The 13,691-nt window shown below is 51.4% G+C and overlaps 1 protein-coding gene and 1 pseudogene across 1 annotated transcript in view; both read left to right on the top strand.

Moving 5' to 3' along the window:
• The window catches only part of PLEKHG4B (pleckstrin homology and RhoGEF domain containing G4B), an 84,478-nt gene that overhangs the window by 12,606 nt on the left and 58,181 nt on the right, over positions 1 to 13,691 (top strand). The gene's annotated exons all lie outside the window — the stretch shown is intronic.
• On the top strand, positions 3,720 to 4,567 carry LOC123824903 (annotated as a pseudogene).

Genomic DNA, 13,691 nt, shown 5'->3' on the forward strand with positions numbered 1-13,691 from the left:
GTATTCCTACAGAGCTTTCCCAGCAGACGTGCTGTCCTGAAGCCTTCCTCCAGCCTCCTCCTGGAGTAAACAAAGGTGCTTCGGTCCAGGCCCAGCACCAGATCCTGAGAAACCTTAGCCCGGTGTCAGCACTGATTCCCAGACAGCTCAGCCCAGCATCAGCAGTCATCACTGTCCCACTGAAACTAAAGATTTAAAGATTACATCTAAATCATGGGGTCCTTTAGGAAAAGCACAGTAATCATGCCTAATTTAAAGCACATCTGTGGTCTTTCTTTAATACCGTACATTGGGGCCTCCTTACCTTAATTGTTAAAATCAAATTAGGACCCAGGTACCAGCTGTCTTCAAGGCACCATCAAGCAGAGCAGCGCTGCCAGTCTGCGGGGAGGGTTCCTGCACTCCCGCTGTGAGGGGCCCACCTCAGACCGACTCCTGACTGTGGTCTGGTCCCCGCCGCTGCAGTAAACCCGCTGTGGTCTGGGGTCCCTGCTCAGGGAAGGTGTCAGGAGATGCTGTTAAACTAGCAGTGCAGGTATACAACGTCACACTCCCACTCGGCTTTTTTGAACCTAACTTTTTAAAAATTTATGTTGGAATGTAATCTGAAAGTGTGGGGAAAAAAACATGTAATTGGTGATTTAGGTGGAATCTGCAGTCAGAGCTACACTTTAGAAAAATTAGTTTCAACCCTTCCTCCAGCGTATCAACTGGAATTAGTTGTTTTTCTGCTGGAAACTGGGCGGGAAAGGTGTGGGACGCCAGGTGTGCTGACCGAAGACAGGATGCTGGGCAGACGCTGGCAAAGCAGCGGGGCTCAGACAAAAGGGAGCTCGCTCTGTTTTTGAAGGCGGTTTGTTTTGGCTCCGTTTGCCAGTGTGTGAACCAAAAAGGACAACAAAGAACTTGGAGGGATGAGAATAAGTTTTGCTTTTCATACATGAGAAGCTGCACACCTCATGGAGCCGACACGGTTCAAGAGCACTCTCCTTTCCTGACCCAGGGTTGTTCAGATGAATGAGGCAGGAACGAGTGGCCGTTGTCCATTGTCCTCCCGAAGAACTGCAGGTACGTGTGCAGAGACAGACCGGCGCTCGTGGGCCGCGCAGGCCCAGGCCTTGTGGCGGGGTCTCCGTGGGGGGGTCTCCGTGGTGGGGTCTCCACTCGCCCGTGCCCCGGGTCTGGAAGGAGGGCCCAACGCAGAAAGTTAGGTTTGGCGTAACGAGGAGTACAGGGGATTAAGTTGGTATCATCTTTCTGGTCCAGCCATGGTTTAGAACAAACGAAACTCTTACTTCCCGCTGAAATTACGTTTCAGCCCGAGGAACCTGGACTGGACTAAGGGTGGTTAATAAGTCGTGTGCACTTTTTATCAAGCACCTTCAAAGAACTAAACAAATTAAAGAACTAAATTCAGCCAAAATGCCTTGAAAAACCAACATTTTATTGTCAGTTTGCCTTTCCTATTAAAAATAAAAAGCTTTGAAGTCCTTTTAGATAAAATACATTGTTACCATTGTGGAATAATTGGTGAATTATTAGCAATTTTCCCATTTTACGAATGGATAAACCAGATGTGTAGAAATCTTGGGGACTTGGTACTATGAAACAGCCAACATAGCACCCCAGGTGACATTTATATGTAGTGTCATCTCTCCCCACCCCATCCCCACCTTTGCTTTTGGCCCCGAGGACACTGCCCACGGCCTGGCCAGCCTCCTCTTCACTGGCACCTTCACTCAGGCCCCCTTGGGCCCTTCCTGGGGCCTGCTTCTCATCCCGCCAGCCCTGTCCTCTGCCCGCCCATTCTTCCTTCTGCGTCTCCGGTAGTTTCATTTCCCCTCTGTGCAGAGGGCAGACTAGGTGTGCTGACCAACCCCTGCAGGATCAGCAGGTGAACAGTAAGGTGGGGTCACCTCCTGGTCGCTGCTGGCATGATGGGCTCCTGCACCCAGGACACCTTGTGCTTGCAGCTGCTTTTGTGCTGGGGACAGGCCAGGCGAACATACAACAGGCGGCAAGGACTGTGCGCGACTCCCCACATGCAGCCATCATTACCTAACATGCTGCCCCACAGAGCACCCCAGGACTTTCACAGCCCCCCACTTGGCAATTCCCCTGTAGCTTATTAGGCTGTCAAATGCAAAAACAAAAAACTACAACAAAAAACGCCTGCTCTGGCTGGGATGGCTTGGTGGTTGAGTGCCAGCCTGCAAATCAAAGGGTTGCCGGTTTGATTCCTAATCTAGGGCACATGCCTGGGTTGCAGGCCAGGTCCCCAGTAGGGAGTGTGTGAGAGGCAACCACACATTGATGTTTCTTTCTTTCTCACTCCCTCCCCTCTCTAAAAAATAAATTAAGTCTTTAAAAAAGTCCAAAATACAACAGGACTTTAAATGACTGTGTTAGACACTTTCCCTGCACTTGACTGTGAGTAGAAGTGAGAACTCCCCGACAGACAGAAGTGCCTGGTGGCCGCCCCCTCCTTCGCAGGCTGAGACCATCGACTGCCCACCCTCAGAGCACACGGAGCAAAGCTGTTCCCCGACTGAATCATGAAGGATCCTGTGTCACTGCAATTAGTGGAAACTTGATTGTTGAATCAGAGAATGGTGTGAGCAGAGCCCTCCCTCCTCTGCGTGTTCACCCAGAGCCACAGGCATGCGGAGCCAGGCTCCACGCCACGGGGCAGCAGACGGGGAGGTGGGTGAAGTGGGGGAGAGGAGCTGCCCCTCGGCTGCTGGCTGGAGTGCCTCCCTGAGAGTGGGGTCGGCAGCTCTTCTGTGACAGGCCAGACAGGAACTGTTCTAGGCTTTGAGGGGCCCCACAGTCTTGGTCACAACTACTCAACTCTGCTTTTGTCGCACAGAAGCCGCTACAGGCTGAGGGTGGCTGTGTTCCAGTAAAACTTTATTTACGGACACTGAAACTTGAGTGTCATGTGATTTTCACATCACAGACGAGTGTTCTTCTTTGGTTCTTTTTCGACCACTGGGCCATGGCTTGTGGACTGCTGAGCGTTTTGTAGAGACAGCAAGGGCAGAGCGGGGCTGACACAAGGTGGCCACACATGCAGGCGGGATCCTGAGGCAGCGTTTCCAAAGAACAACCAGGGGAAGATTGTGAGCGAGCCCGGTGGAGGCAGAGCCACCAGGGGGTGGAACCCCATCGGGTCCGGGCCATTCTGTGACGTGGTGGCTTTGCTAGAACGGCTAAGAGGCTAAGACACGATCACAGAGTTAACGTAGAGTTGTGGGGCGGGGTTGCTTTGTCAGGCATAGGAGTTAAGTGTGTGAATATGGTTGTAAACAGTGAAGTACCCTCAGTTATCACACCGTGGTGGTTGCGGCATTACAGTTTGGAGGTTCAGAGGCCACATGGTGGGCAGGTATGCGGATACCCCCCTGGTGGCCTGGGAGCCAAGGCGCACAGCCTTCTGGTAAACCACAGCCGTGGTTTAGGGGCGGCTGCTGGAAGGGGGCCCGAGGGTGAACGCCCCATCCCCCAAACTCTGCACTAGCAGCTGGGTGGCCGTGACACCTCCATTACCCTGCAACTGCCTCGGTTTCCTCCCCTTTGAAGGAAGGCACTGATATTCTTCTGCCTCTGAAGTTCTGTTTGGGGAGGTTGGTTTTTATGATTTTGTTTTATGACATAGGATTGGGTCTATTTATTTGTTTAATGTGGAGCCCTGGAGAGGAAAGCAGGGACCTCACAACATGACCCGAATGGGAGAACGAGACCCTCCTGGAACAGAACAGGTGTCATGGTGAAGAAGGACACGGCTTCTGGGCTGGGCATGTTTCGGCCTCTGATTGGGAGTGAGGGCGAAGCCCCCCAGGGGAGAGCTTCCTCCTGCAGGCCCTGTTGGGTGCCACCTTCCGTGGACCAGGTTCCCTCCTGAGGTTCCCGCCCTCTGCCCTTGCAGCCACCCTGTGAGCCCCTGTGTGTGTAACAGTGGAGGAAACCGAGGCCCAGAGTAGAGATGGAGGTCACCCAGGCCTGGTCCGTCCCTTACACCTAAGGCCACCTGATACGAATAGGGACCTTGAGGCCCACTCAGCTGTCCTGGCTGGGTTGGTGGCAAGTGTGAGAGGGGGAGGATCCAAGTTCTTCCTTCAAAACAGTCAACCCAGATACCTTATCACCACTGCGGTGGTAGCAGCTGCTCCTCGAGGTTTGCTGTGCTGCCCAAGGACGACAAGAAGAAAAAAAGGTGCCAGAAAGTCAGCCAAGAAAGACAAAGACCCAGTGAGCAAATCTGGGACAAGTCCAAAAAGAAGTGGTCCAAAGGCAAAGTTTGAGACAAGCTCAATACTCTAGTCTGGTTTGACAAAGCGACCTATGACAAACTGTAAGGAAGTTCCCAGCTATAAGCTTCTAACCCCCACTGTTGTCTGTGAGAGACTGAAGGTCCTCGGTTCCTTGGTTCCTTGGCCTGGGCAGCCCTGCAGGAGCTCCTTAGTAAAGGACTTGCTATTAAACTAGTTCAAAGCACAGAGCTCAAGTAATTTACACCGGAAACACCAAAGGTGGGGACACCCCAGCTTCTGGTGAAGATGCATGAATAACAGGTCCCACCAGCTGTGCATTTTGAAAAATAAAACTTTATTTAAAACAAAAAACAGCCTAACCCCAGCTGCACCTGCCACTTCTACCTCAGGAAGTTTAGTCTGGGCAGCTGGGATAGCGGGAAGAAGGTGAGATCCATTTAAAAAGAAATTGGAACATAAGCCACCTGCAGTCTCTGCTCCAGGTGTATGTGAGCATCTGAGGAGGCAGCAAAGCAAAGAAAGTGGCAGTGGAGCCTCGTTCTGCTCGTAAACTGGAGAGAAGCCCGTCTGGCAGCTCTCCCAGCAGGGCTCTGGGCATCGAATTGCAATGGGCAGCAGTTCTAACACGCCAGTGGAGACAGTGGCTGGGCTGGGTATTTAGCGCTGTTAACGGATTTTCATCGTCAGTGATCCTCAGCATCCCATAATCCACCGTAATCGCACACCAGCTTTAAATCGCTGAAGTCAGGTGATTGTGTGTTTCATATTTTGTAAGTTGTCTATAAATTCAGAGAAGACATTTCAGGGTTATATCTGAAGACATCATTTTCTGGCTTCTCCTCCTGGGCCTGTTACACAAGGTTCAGCCCTGAAGAATGGCCCCGGAAATGCTTCCTTTGCTTTGACATTCTCCAAATTTGGCCCTGAACGCTGTGAAGTGTTGGTGCCCTGGAAAAGCAAAATCTGCAGATGATGAAACTCAGAGCTGAGATGCTTCTGGAACTGCCCCAGCCTCCTGGAAATGCAGACAAGATTGAGACATGCCAAATGGGCCTTTCACCCTGAAGCCACCATGTCAACTATGGGGGAACAGAGCCCCAGGCTCCTGCTCCTGAAGCTACCTCATGGGGCTTGGTCTGTCCAGGAAGCCTCCAAGAACCAGCTCCAGCTCAGGATACATGGACATGTCTGCAGATAGTCCGTGCTCCCAGGTTGCACCACAGGACACCTGTCCGGGGGCCATGGGTAAAGGTGGTAGTCCATGCTGAGGTGTGTGCTGGGGCTGTCCTTGTGGGCGAAGGCCCGAGCTCAGCTGTCCCCTGGACCATGTCCCAGGCCCTGGGGAGCATCAGTCAGGGTGGGCAGGTCACTGCAGTCACCAGTGACCTCGAGTCTCAGTGACCAGCACAGATGACCTGCTCATGCTACACGGCCATTATGTCATCATCCCGTCAGTCTTGCCCTGGGATCCAGGCTCATGGAATGGCCCTTCTCTGGGGTGTTGATGGTGACTCGTGTGCCAGCTCGAAGAGTTTCTTCTGGAGCTGGCCTCTGCCATGGCCACCACATTCCTTTGTCACATGGCCGTGCCTGATGCCAGGGGGCAGGGGTTCTGTGAACAGCACGGCCCACCAGAGTGTTTGCTCTGCCCTGTGCCAGGTCAGTACCTCGGTGGAATCCAGCATTTCCTGTCCCTCAGAGGAGTCTCTTCCGTGCAATGAAGCTCTTTTGGAGCCGGGACTTCCTTGTGGTAAACATTTGGGCAAACATTTCCCTGCCTCTCTCTTCAAAAGATCCTGTAGACACTTCTTGGTTTAACTTGACTCCTAAAAGCAGAGCCTGGTTTTGAGACAGACAACAAGAAGACAGCTAAGTGCCAATTTGGAACTTGAGAAGGAAGCCCTTACCTGGGTTAGGAAGGCCGAGAGTGTTTGTGGAAGGTGTGAGGTGAGCTACAATCGCCCATGTGTCATGCTTGAGGAGCCCTGGTCAGGGCGAGGAGACCCAGTCCACGCCCAGGAAGGGTCCCAAGTGGTGGCTGGGGTCACCAATGGGGCAGCTGGAGGCTTAGCTGGAGAAGCAGGTGCAGACGGAGGGAGCATCTGCTCAGAGTAGCCAGAATTTTCCTGGAAGCAACTGCCTTTTTCAGAATCACTCGTGTGTCTTGAAACCCTCTGGGTGTTTAGAGACCCTTGTGTCTGCTAAGCAAGCTGGCAACCTTAGCAACATCACCATCCCTCACTGACAAATAGCGTTGAAGGTCCAGTTCAGGCGGGAAGTTTTGGGTGGCAGGTGCTCATACAGGACCCTGACCTGAAGGCACTAGGAAAAGAGAAAAAGGGATGCAGTGGGCAGCTGAAGCTTCAAGAGGGGCTCCCTTAGCTTTTGCCTTTCAGCTGCTGTAAATGTAAGGGTCCTGGTCTGAGTATGAAAAAACTGGGAACAGCCTGCCTCTGTTCCCTCTTAATTGTTTTCAGTTGCTGGAGGGAAACATGGGCAGCTCCATGTCCAGCTCCCTGTCTTTTTCAGGTGCAAGTCCCAGTCCTCAGATAGAAATTTTGTTCTCGAGATTTAAAAATAAACACCTTAGACCTAAATACATGGTGTTGTGTTTAAATACTTGCATGTTTATTTATTTCAATATTTTATTTTTAATTTGAAATTAAAATCTGCAAGCTGTATTTAGTATCCAGTGTAATAAAGCTTTAGCACTGAGCTTTACAAATAAGTTTTAAATTAGTTTTTTAAAGATTTTATTTATTTATTTTTAGAGAGGGAAGGGAGGGAGAAAGAGAGAGAGAGAGAAACATCAATGTGCGGTTGCTGTGGGCCATGGCCTGCAACCCAGGCATGTGCCCTGACTGGGAATTGAACCTGCGACACTTTGGTTCATAGCCCGAGCTCAATCCACTGAGCTACACCAGCCAGGGTATTAAATTAGTTTTTTTTCTCCTGACTGCTCTGTAAGCTCCAAGCTTCTGACACTCCTACTGCTGCCAGACAGGGGCTGAGAACAGACCTAGGTGAGAAGTGAGGCTGCAGAAATGAAAGATTGAGTCCAGGGCTGCACAGACAGGAGTGGGGGGGCGGTTTCTCTGCATTTCCTGAGTGTGTGTGGGTGTGCACATGTTCCAGAGACCATCTGTGTGTGTGTGCGTGCATGTCTGCATGCATGTATGCAGGGAGAAGATGGTGCAGGGCACATTTCTCCTGTGTTTGTGCATGCATGTATGTGTGCATGTGTGTGCACACACCTGTGCAGGAAGACCCAGGTATTGCACAGGGCACCAACCCATCCCAGCAGGCTAGAATGTGCAGCTTTCTGAGTCCTGCCCACTGGGATGTGCTGTCACAGACCAATCTCTGTTGGGCTGCAGGAGTTCAAGGTAATGGGCTCATTCAGTGCTTACTGGCTGTAAAGCCAGATCTAGCCCTCACCTGCCTCTCAGTGCTGGAGGAGGGTGCCAGCCCTGATGGGAAGTCCACAAGTACCCATGGTCAGCCCTGGGGGCCAGTGGACAGCACCCCCTCACTGTTGACTCTCAAGGGACCTTCGCTTCTTCTTGGGAACCTGACCCCATAGACACCCTGCCTGGCCTTCTGGGCTCTCTGCTCTGGGTTGCTCACTCCAATTTAGACCCGGCCTCATTCTCTCCTTCATGGTGGGTTCATCCAGAGAGCCAGGACAGCTCCTGGCCATCCCAGGGAATGGGTGGGCACCCTGCACGAAAGCAGAAGGAACCCCTGGAGGGCTGTTTCCCTCATCTGCCCACCCAGTGAGACCTTGCTCACACCTGCGCCCTGCATCTATGGGAAGCTGACCTGGATCTGCTTAGTCCGTGCTCCACCTGCCCACCTGCCTTGGTCCGGCCTCATTGTCTGGTCCATGGTCAGTTCTTCAGAGTCCTCTCCCCTTATACTGTGAGTTAGTGGAGGGCCGGGTCACCCTGAGCAGGGGCTGAGAAGAAGGGAACTGGACCAGCCGTGGAGCCTCCTGAGGCTTTAAGCTGCCAGCTGTGCTCTGGTATGGGACGAGGGGATCTGGCCAGATCACGGTGGTGGTGTCACCAACATGGGACATCACCACAAGGCTTAGTGGCTCACCTGGGCCACCCCCAGGTCCTGGTTGAGTGGTCCAGGTGGGGCTGTGACGTCAGACCTAGATGAACTAGGTGTGTGTGTTTTGGGGCTGTAGGGAGTTACAAGCATTGGGGTAGGAGGGGTCAAGCAGGGCTCTTTCTGCAGCCGTCACCTTCCCAGGCTCAGTTATAACTGAGAGGTTTAACAGGAGGCTGTAGAATCAGGAGAGAGGTCTCGATGATAGAGGATCCCCAGAGGCACCCCCCACCCCCAGCTGCTGGTGTCTTACATCTCTGCTAGGCTTCTCATGCTAATTTAAGTAGAAAACGGGCTGGGAAAAGTACATGTCAGGTGAAGCTTCTCACCAGGGCCTGAGGATCTCCAAATCTACATCAGCAGAACTAGGGGTGTGCATTGCTTTTGTTAGTCACCAAGCTCTACCAAGGGTGTAGAGTGCAGACCTACAGAGGCCCCACTGCTTTTCCTTCCTTCTTCCCTGTGGGCACCAGCTTTGGGCCAAAAGAATCTTCACCTCTTAGGAACATCTCAGCCTCCCCAGCTGTGAGGGTCAGGAATCCCAAATGCACAGCAGCTTGTGAGTGGAAAACAGGGCAGGTACAGGTAGGCTGGGTGTAGACATACTGGTGTAGACAGGCCAGATGTACACAGACTGGATCCAGACAGGTTGGATGCAGGCGGACTCGGTGTAGGTAGACAGGCTGACACACCAGCCCAGGTGAGGAAACCAGGCTTTTTAGACAGGGTTCTTGGATTCGAAGCTGGTTCCTGGGTCTGTGCACACAGGAAACCAGCGATGGCCATCGGCAGCCTGGGCGGGGACCCTGGGTGGCGGGACACTGGTTGCCGTCACTGGGCCCTTTCAGGGAGGGGGCCTCTGTTAATAGCACCTGAGCGGCTCTAACCAGGTTGGCCGCCCAGAGCAAGCCTCTGGGGAGTGTGGGTTTCACACGCAACTCCCTCACCTGCGTAGTTGAGAAAGCGGCTATTGATGGAAAGTGGGGCAGAGCAGGGCCCCTCTTGACCCAGGCCCTGCTTGGGGGGTTGCAGGACGCTCCAGTGTACATCCTGGTTTTTGTTTCTAAGTTCTGGCTAGAGGCAAAGGCCCAGCGGTGAATTAAAAGGCTATCTTCTACCTTCTGAGGTAGAAGTGCCTGGGTGACAGACACCACCACACTCCCCACTCGGGATGGCTCCACCCTGGGCTGCAGCCTCTAATCGCTGGGGCTGGGCCTGGGCCTGGGCCTGGGCCTGGGCCTGGGGCTGCAGGAGAGCCAAGCTCCCAGACCAGATGAGAGGCCCTTGTGACCTCCACCCCATCCTCATCCACCCAGCCACACCTTGCCTCCTGGGCGATGCCCCCAGGCCACATTCTGTCACCCTCAGCCCCACATTCTGTCTGCTCTTTGCACCCCAATGTCAGCCCACTGGATTTTCAAAGTCAGACAATGTGACTGGGTCCCAGAACAGCCCCCCTAGCCTGGCTGATTGGCGGGGTGGGGAGCGGTATATGGAGAGGACTGTGCCAACTTTCACCACCACTGCTTCTCAGTCCTCTCCTCTCCCCACCCAAGACCATGTCTTGAGTGTCCTGTGGTCCCATCCTACACACACCCCACTATCTTTGGGCGCAGGGGCACAAACATCAAGGAATCACCCATGAGATTGGGCAGCGGGTTCCTTTGGTCATGGGGTGGCCACAGGGAAAATGTCCCCAAAGTGGCTGTGCTGAGAGGGTGGGGAGAGGGTCTGGGAGCCCCATGTGTGTGGGGACCTCGCTATTTAGCAGTCTTAGCGGGACTGCTAAATATTTATTTTAGCGGGGGCAGAGGGACCCCCTCAGTCAGCCCCTGCAGACCTTCTCAGCAGGTAAGGGGGTCTTGATGTCTAGGCCCAGCCTGCGGACAGCCACCCCCAAAGCCCTGGGCTGCCTCCTGGACTTGCACCTTCACTTGCCCATGGGGATGTTGTGCTTAAATTAAAACTTGAGCATTGATAGACATTTCTTGCTCAGACAACCTCAGCCACGTCCCTTCAGCCCACCAGGCCCTGGACAGGGTGCTCCTATTTCAGGGGCTCCTGAAATAGACCCCCTGACCCCAGCCTCTGTGAGGCCCGGAGTATCGCATTGAGATGGTCATCTTTTGAGGGTCTGGAACCAGGAGAAGCATGCTTATTCCCTGGGGAGTGGGGATATGATAAGGAACAAAGCTCTTGACTTTAAAAATCATCCTCATTTCAATAAAATTTTACCTAAAGTTAATAGGGAAAATAAACCCTTTGTTGAAGAGTGAAGTTTTAAAATGTCTGTAGACCTGAATTTTCGGTTGTAAAACTGCAAAGGCAGTCCCACGGTCAGCCAAATAACAGCACACCCGAGTTCACAGTCCAGCAAGATGGTGATTAAAAGCTTTTATGCAAGTACTGTACCTGCCAGTCCACCAGCGAGTGTAGCACATAATCCCATTCTCAGCCACAGTCAGATTTACGATCAAGTAAACAGGCAAAGGCTCTGCATTCTGGTGTCGGCCTATCTCCACGTGTGTGGGTTCGGTTGAAATAGAAATCCTGAGGTATGTAAGGAAAAGAAACGAGTGGTTTGCTGTCAACAAAGTCACCAGCATTTGTCTGTCTCCTCTCAGTTTTGGATGTTTTGACAGTGTGCGAGGTTTGGTAAATGGACGAGTCGTGTCACCCAGAGGCCAGGCTGAAATGGTTAGGAGTGCTCATGCAACATTCGCCCCGACCCTCCGTCTACCACCTTCATTTCCTCTGCACCCAAAGGCCTAGAAACAATTTTAAGAATTTGTTAACATGTATTTCTCTTGGTTCACCACTTCTCTACCCATGCACACACACACCTGTAGACACCCTTGTGCACAGACACTGGCCCTCAGCACACCCAGCCCTTGAACACACACACACTTGGCCTTCCCATACAAGCAGGCTCTCACACACACAAACACACTGGCCTTCACAAACACTCATTGCCCCCCACACACCAGCCCCCCTACACACACTGACACCCACCCACCCTCACACACTCACCAGCCTTTGCACACAACAGTGCGTGCACGTGCACACACACATCTGGCCCAGCAAACATGAGGGAAGAAAATGCTTTACAGAGTACATATTCCAGATGAATGAACTTGACCCTTTAAGATAACAAGACAGTGTTCTCTTCTTAAGCATTTATTATGGAAATCATTCTAAAATATACTGTATATTGCCCTGTTTTCTTAAGCGGCCTTGAGTGTCTTCAAGCTAACTTGATTTTGCTGTAACTGAAGAGTTTCTGCCTCTCCAGTGTCTCTGTCTCCCCTGCCCTCATAATTCACGTGCCCTGACAAGCTAAATTGTTAGAGTTGTGCCAAGTGGGAATGGTTGTCCTGGGCTGGGCACAGGCACTGAGTGCTCCAGCCTGGGGTGGCCCTAGCCTGGCCGGTCACATAACCTAGCTTGTGCATTAGAACCTCTCTTCCCAAGACCAAGAACAACCACCATCCATAAAATGGCTGGGGAGCTCCTGCAGCAATGGCCCCAAGCACGATCCGGTATCTCTCTCTCTCTCTCTTCTTCATCGTGAAGCACCCAGTGAGGTGGGTGATGGTCAGGAAGTTTGGCCATGGCCCTCTCTTGTCAGTTAGGGCACCTTACCATGTGAGGCTGGAGAAGACCACGATGAGATGTCCCCTCTCACCTGTCAGAATGGCTATCATCAAGAAATCAACAAACAGCAAGCACTGCCAAGGATGTGGAGAAATGGGAACCCTTGTGGGTTGTTGGTGGGATTGTAAATTGATGCAGCCACTATAGAAAACAGTATGGAGAGTCCTCAAAAACCTGAAACTAGAACATGACCCAGCAATTCCACTTCTGGTATTTATCTGAAGAAACCCAAAACATTAATTTGAAAAGATATATGCACCCCTGTGTTCATTGCAGCATAGTTACAACAGTCAAGATATGGAAGCAATCTAAGCACTCATCAATAGACAGTTAGATAAAGAAGATGTGGCTCATATACACAAAGGAATATTACGTAGCCATAAAAAAAAAATCTTGCTGTTTGTGACAACATAGATGGACCTAGAGGGTATTATGCTATAAGTCAGACAGATACCATGTGATCTCACTTATATGTGGGACCTAATAAACAAAATAAACAACAAACAAAATAGAAACAAACTTATAGATGCAGAGAACATTCTGATGGTTGCCAGATGGGAGGGGATTTGGGGAGACTGGTGAAAAAGGTGAAGGGATTAAGAAGCACAAATTACCAGTTATAAAAACAGTCATGGGCCCTGGCCAGGTTGCTCAGTTGGTTGGAGCATTGTCCTGTACACCAAAAAAAAAAAAAGGTTCCAGGTTTGATTCCTGGTTAGGGCACATACTCAGGTTGCAGGTTCAATTCCTGGTCGGGGTATATACAGGAGGCAACCGATTGATGCTTCTCTCTCACATTGATCTCTTTCTTCTCTCTGCCTCTCTGAAATCAATAAACATATATTCAGATAAGGATTAAAAAAGCAGTCATAGGGATATAAAGTACAGCATAGGGAATATAGTCAATAATAGTATAATAACTATGTTGGTGTCAGATGGGTACTGGACTTATTGGGTGATGGATCATTTCATAGGTAATATAAATGTCTATCCACTACTATACACCTGAAACTAATATAATATTGTATGTCAACTGTAATTGAATTTTCTTTTAATTTGTAAAAAAGAAAGTAGAGAAGTTGTTTCACTTTGGCTTACCCAAGTTTCCTCAACTTACTTGACCAGGGAAATGGCCTCTTGGCCAGCAGACTACTTCCCTTGGGCAGCTCTTGCCAGAACCAGGCTCTGAGTGGGGATGGCTGCACGGGGAGTTGGGCCTACCCAGTCACAAGTGAATTCAAATGACAAAGAAGGAGCCAGGGAGGTTCTGGCTGACCTCCTCTCCTTCCATGTTGGGCAGTTTTCAGAAGATGAACTGGGGAGGTGGAGGCCAGGAGACCCACCCATCAGGAGGCTGCTGACCACAGCTGGACATGGGAAGTCAGGACTTTCCCTGAGGGTCAGGAGGAGGAATGGGCCTGGATTAGGTCATGTGAGCAACAGAAAGACCTCACTCCCTGAGAGGGTCCGAAGATTGCATTTCAGTTCCTCCAGCATAGGTCATTAAAGACGTGTCCCCTAGTACCACATTGCACCGCCTTCCTAACAGGATCTCTCATCCCAGTAGCATTTGCTTCAGACTTCTGTAAGGAGCCGCACAACTCCCGGAGGGTGATTCCTACCCCTGGCTCAGAGCCAGCTCCATTT

This window comes from Phyllostomus hastatus, unplaced genomic scaffold (assembly GCF_019186645.2).
Source record: "Phyllostomus hastatus isolate PE091 unplaced genomic scaffold, TTU_PhHast_1.1 phas_contig_58, whole genome shotgun sequence".
Lineage (NCBI taxonomy): Eukaryota > Metazoa > Chordata > Mammalia > Chiroptera > Phyllostomidae > Phyllostomus > Phyllostomus hastatus.